Here is a 6,541-nt window from a genome sequence, read left to right on the forward strand (position 1 = left end):
TGTAAGACTTGCAGATAAGCTAGAGACCTGTAGGTTGCATAAGAATACAGTTTGGGAGATTCAGAGCTACCTGAATTAAAGTCCTCAAGAGTGATGGATAAGTATCCAAACAGAGATATCTCTAGTGAAGGGTCTTCTAGCTCTCTCCTTCATCCTGTAAGACTCGCCATATTTATCCGTGATTTAACTAAGAGCAAAAATAACTGCCTACAAAAATTTGCAAGTGACACACAGCTTAAAAGAATGGCTAACATATTCAACAGAATTCAGACCCAAAAGATCTCAAGAAGGGGATAAATCTAACATGACGAGATTTTAAAAAGACAAATATACAGTCCTGCCCTTGGGCTCAAGAAATCACCTGCACAAACATAAGAAAGGGAAGATATGAAGTAGTTTGTGTGGAAAAAACATGGTAATCTTACTGGACTATGAGTAGGTATGATTTAACAGTATGACACAACAGAAAAGAAAACAGAAACAAAATAGGAGTCCTTTTATGCAGAAGAAGAATTACTTTTTCTACTTCGTCCCAGAGGGCCACATAGGTATGTGCATATATGTACGTATATATGTGTGCATGCATTCATATATGTATGTGTGTGCACATACATATATACGTATACATGTATATACATATCCATACGCATACACACATCTATATACTCTAATACTCATTGCTTCTTGTTCTGCCCTCTGGGGCATGTAAATATACATTGTATATATGTATTCATATGTGTGTATGTATATATGAATATACACACATACACATACACTAAAAATAGACTTTTTTAAAGTTGAAAGGCATCTTGGGGGATATCACTTTCCTCCCCAGGGGAAGTATTAAAGCAAAAATGGATGACCACTTCCCAAAGATTCCCATTCAGGTATATCCCCTCGTTCAAGTCTAGATGACTTCTGAGATCCCTTCTGATTCTAATATCATGATTCTATGAGTAATCCTGATCTGGGAGTTGAAAGATCTGGTTTCTAGATCTAGTCTTGCCACTGTGTAACCTTATAAAGTTCCCTTAACACATCTGGAACTTAGTTTCTCTCTAAGGTAGTTTGTACTAGTGGGCTATACTAATGTGACCACTACTCCTGACATTGTGTGAATCTGTGACTCATAACATTTGTTACTCTATCTCTGCCCTTAGGAAAACAAATGGAAAAGTGACTTATCTTCATGATGGAAATTGCTAACTCCCCCCATGAACCAGAGAAAGGAAAATGGTAACCTCATCATTTTCATCACCATCTGAACCACTCTGGTGGTATGTCTACGGGTGGACTGACTAAAGTTTCCATCTAGTTGCTGTTCTCTGAGAGCACATGCGGTATCCTTCCCACCCTTCCATATCTGTAAAACACAATTCCTTTTGTTTTCTTTCTCAATAAAAACAATATTGCTGAAAGTTGGGATTCAGTTGTGAAATCAGGTTCTCAGGGTTAACATATATATGCTCAATCTGCCACCACATGAGAGGCATTGTTTTTCAGTGGACTTGGAATCAGAAAACATGGGTTTGAGTCCTGGATTTTCTAGTTACTAACAAGATGAGCCTTTTACCTCTGCCTATCTGGGTTTATAGAATAGGAATGGGAATATCTATACTACCTATCTCTTCTTTTGTTTTTGGAGGGGGAAAGGCAAGGCAATTGGGGTTAAGTGATTTACCCAAGGTCACAAAGCTAATAATTTTAAGTATCTGAGACTGGATTTGAACTCAGGTCCTCCTGACTCCAAAGCCAGTGCTCTATTCACTGCACCACCTACTTGCCCCTATACTACCTATCTCCTAGAGGGTATTAGGAGGAAATCACTTTGTAAACTATAGTGTGTTATATAATGGTCAGCAATCACTCTATAGGCAAGAGAAATTAAAGGGATAGAATCAGAATTCAAAGAAGATAGGAAGCATATTGTTATAATAATTTAGAAATAAGGGCTCAGGTTGATTAAATCTCTGAGCAGAGACTTAACAATAAACTTTAAAGTGACAGAAGGTCACACTACTTTGTGTGTCTACAGAAGATCACACTATATTGACTGTGTCTGTTTAATAGATTTTATCACATGATGCTTTTTATTGTAGCTATTTCTATAAATATCTAATCAGGACTTCACAATGGGCTAGAAATGAGTCTGTGGCCTCAAGGCTATATCAATGGTGTGCCAGTTCTGACAGGTGCTACCTAGCTAGAAGGTTTCCAGTACTGCTCCAGTAATAGAGTTCCCTCCCATCTATGATCTGAGGACTAGCTTTGTTAAGTGTGGAGAAGCTCATCAATGGAAGGCTGACCACCAGGACATGAGTATTATTCTATTACAACAATTCATGTAGAACCATTGAATAAGCCACTGAAGATTTGCAATTTGATTCATTGAGGAAACACCCATGTTGATGAAATCATGCATTCTTGAAGTATTGAAGGCCAACTTCTGGGTTCACTCCACAGCATGCCACACAAAGTCTTGCCCATAATCCTTCAATGCTTCACCACATCCAGTATCTCATTGGTGTTAGAACTCTCTCTGGTGGTAGAGATGACAATTCCTTCAAGTCATAATCATCATCATTGTTGTCATCATCACCATCAAAACTAAGATTTATGTTGCAATTTCAGGGTTTTCAAAGCACTTTACATTTGATTTTCACAAAAATTCCTAGACATATGTGCTATTTTTACCATCTCTGTTTATAGATGAGAAAGCTGAGGTTAAGTGACTTGCAAGTCAAGTCACACAACTGCTAAGGGTCTGACTCAGAAATCAAACTCAGCTCTGATTCTACTACATCTTATTTTTAAAAACAAAAATTCCTTATGAAAGTATCTACCTATTTGCCTTCCTGCTGGTGTCTTTGTTTTGCCCTCATTTTAAAGATTTTTTAAAATCGGGGTGGCTAGGTGGCGCAGTGAGTAAAGCACGGCCCTGGAGTCAGGAGGACCTGAGTTTGATTCCGGCCTCAGGCATTTAACACCTACATACACAAAAAAAACTAGCTGTGTAACCTTGGGCAAGTTACTTAACCCCAATTGCCCTCCAAAAAGGCAAAGAAAAAAAAAAGTTCTTTAAAATCCAAAGACTAGCCAATGTTTTTCATAGGAATATTGCTATACTTCCTTATAACAATTTGGAATCAACCCATGCATCCTAAACCACTTCTGTTATTAAAAATAGGACCATCCATTTGGGACTTGATTTAATTAATCTATTCCAATATGTCAGTGAAGTGGAGCACTGGTCTTTTGTTACCTGCTTCCACTGTCTAGTCATTCTGATCTTCTAGCAGGGTTACAAAGCCATGATTGCACTGGAATCAAAGGTGTTTGAAAAGTACAATGATTTATTATAAATAAATCTGAATATGATGTCAACATTTCAAAAAAAACTGTGATTTGATCAATATTGATTATATACATCTGCTGACTGACATCATGGCCTCCATATATTCAGGAATGGTTTTAAAAATTGCTGTGGCCAAAATTTTCACTACTTGGAGGTTCTAAGGATAGGTTGTTAGTAGTATTTTTAGTAGTGATGAGAAAGAACCATTAAAGCAGATTAGCTCAGGAGCATTAGGGATGAAGTTAGGAGTAGACAGACAAAAAATGAAAATATCTGCAAACAGTTTCTATTTTCTCCAATGACAGTAGAGTTACCACAGTTGAATTCTAACATCACAATTAGCAACACACTACATAAGTACCCTCCTTTATTCATGTAGCATAAAGGTGTCAAAATGAATCATTTGAATCATTCATTGTTGTGTTTAGGGATAAGGTCAATTAGAAACATTTATTAGTTATAAGGAGCAGCTCTTTAGATTATGGCTTTCTGATAGAAAGGTCTTTCTGTGTTCACCAAGTGTCCTACTTTGCATAAGATTTCTCAAGGTTAAATAACTTTCCAAGAGATTTCTAAGCAGTTAATCCATACTTCAAATTTTGCATTGTAGTGACATATCGAGGGCAGGTTGCTTATCTAACAGAAAAGAAAGAGAAGACAAAGAGATTTTGTGAAATAAGAGCATGAAATTCAATAACATGTAGTTTCAAGGATATCAGGATAAGATGAAGGTATTCCAAATATAACAAAGTTGAATCTCCCTATAGGGACCATCCCAGGGGAAAATGCACCCAGCACTCCCTGGGGAACTTTTGGGACTCAGCATATGGCACCTCATTACTTGGGCCTTTCCAGGATGATCAACTCTATAGCTATGGCTTTTGGTTATGTTGTAGCCCCAAGGCTTGAGCCAGGGTGACAGGGAATATGACTCTCCCATGCATGGCTAATAGTGACACTTTCATGCTCTGCCACTGCTGGCCTCAAAAGAAGCATGGACTTAACCAGGCTGCTTTATGCCGGTGCTCCTAGATGACTTTGATCCTTTCTGTGTTTGTTCTTTCCTTGTATTAGGCAAGATGAGGGGAGGTGTGCTTTGGGAGTTCCAAAGATCATCTCGAGCAGCTGCTCCTCCTGTATGGGCTTCCCACTGTAAAAGTAGAACTTTAGGACTGCACATTTATAGGTCATTGAAAATGTAAAAGATAGGCCTTAATGCTTAGTGAATTGACTAGATCTGTAGCATGGGTTGCTTATTGTCTGTTGAGACTACTTCACTGCTACTTGATCTTCATAAAGCACAGGTCTGATATCAACTTTTCTCCCCTCTTACACATTATCCCCCTAATCCCCTGCCAAATACTCAACTAACATCAGTGACTCTCTCTATGATTAATTTTTTTAAAGATCTATTTCAATTCCAAAGCCCTCCACAACCCAGCCTCTTCCTATGTTTCCAATCTTATACTTTGCTCCCCACCCCCACCCCACCATACTATATAATTCAGTGACACTGGACCCTTCACATCCCTAGCACAAGTGGCTCCACCTCCCTTTCTGAGCATTTTCACTGACTGTCATCCATGCCTGGGATGTTCTTCCTCTTCATTTCTATCACCTGGATTCCTTGATTTCCTTGAAGTCTCAATGAAAGAGTCTGGTGGTGCAGTGAATAGAGGACTGGACCTGGATTCAGGAAGACCTGAGTTCAAATCCAGCCTCAGGTACATATTACCTGTGTTACCTTGGGCAAGTCACTTAAACTCTGTTTGTCTCAGTTTCCTCAACTGAAAAATGAGGGTATTATAATAGCATATACTTGACGGAGTTGTGGTGAGAATGCAATGAGAACATATGTTTTTAAGTATTTAGTACAATACCTGGCACATAGTAGATGCTACATAAAAGCTTATTTTCTACCTGCCCACATTCTGCAAGAAGTCTCTCCTAGCCCTCTTTTAACTTAGTACCTTCCCTCCAAGACTATCACCAATTTATCCTGCATATATCGTGTTCATAAATAGTTAATAGCATGTTGTCTCCCCACATCTGGACTCTAAGCTCCTTGAGAATAGTATGGTTTTGTGCCTTTTGAATCCCCCTAGCTCTCAGGATAGTACTTCGTACAGAGCAGATTTTTTAACAAATGCTTGTTGACTTGACTTGACTATATGCCAACTAGGTCTAGAATTGAATAGGAGGAAATTCCTATCAAGCTAGTGAGCGCCAGAATGTTGCCACATGGAAGGGAGACAGGAGACCCTTGTTTAGAGAGTCTTCTCCATCCAAGAAGAAGGGGGAGGAAGAAACTAGGATGGACTGGGGAGGAGGTTCCTCTAGCTTTCCATCTGGGTAGCTCTTGTTTTTAACTATTTTTACAAGTTAGGTGCTAAGCTAAATTGTCCTTATTTGCAAAGGAACTTCAGTACCCATTTTATTCAGTACCCTAAGGCAAAAACCTCACCACCCACATGCATGTTACAGTTCTGATACTTATAGACTTGAGGAGCTCAAAAATGTATGTGTGAAAACAAAAACACTATGTCTCATACAGGTCAGAACTTGTAACCTGCGGTGTAGAATCTTGATAAACATGGCAGGTGGGAAGAAAGTAGACATCCTGTTCATAGTTCAGTATCTATGAGCCCTTAAGCTAGCCTTGACAGAGTGACAGAAATTCAGTTAAGGTTCACATTTTTCTGAGTGATTAAATAACCAGTGTCATCAAGAGAAATAGCCTTTACTATAGAAATTTTCCTATAGCCAATAGAGCATGCCTCTGGGAAATGCTTGGCTGAACAGTCTCCTAGTAACAGTATCTGTATAGTTTTTCATTGAACATGTCAAGCTCTACTAATAAGGCACTTTTCAGGCAAAAGTAGAAGATACTTATCTTTAGGAACATGAAACGAGGAAGAGTTGAGGATAAACGTCATCATACAGGATCTCTAAAAAATCAGCACTGACCATCATGGGTTATGTAAACTGGTAGTTCATATCTTCTGAAGGGGAAAAACAAAAGCAAAAATGAAGATAAACCCAGTGGTATACTCTTGAATTTTAAACTTCTCTAAAACCCAAAAAGGCTAATGTTATCCTCAAAAAATTGTGTCCAAATTAAGGGAAAACATAGGATCATTGGGACAATAAAATCATAAAATTAGATCTGGAAGCAATTTAGAGATC

At 38.4% G+C, this 6,541-nt stretch overlaps 1 long non-coding RNA gene across 1 annotated transcript; it reads right to left on the reverse strand.

Moving 5' to 3' along the window:
* Nucleotides 1-1,160: 1,160 nt before the first annotated feature.
* Nucleotides 1,161-3,827, reverse strand: LOC138172613 (uncharacterized). Its single transcript, XR_011171180.1, has 2 exons — nucleotides 2,955-3,827; nucleotides 1,161-1,712 (listed from the first exon to the last, which is right to left on the reverse strand). It is a non-coding gene; the product is annotated as an uncharacterized lncRNA (long non-coding RNA).
* Nucleotides 3,828-6,541: the final 2,714 nt, after the last annotated feature.

Source organism: Petaurus breviceps, unplaced genomic scaffold (assembly GCF_028583685.1).
Source record: "Petaurus breviceps papuanus isolate PSGF00001 unplaced genomic scaffold, PetGlider_PUasm1.0 551, whole genome shotgun sequence".
NCBI lineage: Eukaryota > Metazoa > Chordata > Mammalia > Diprotodontia > Petauridae > Petaurus > Petaurus breviceps.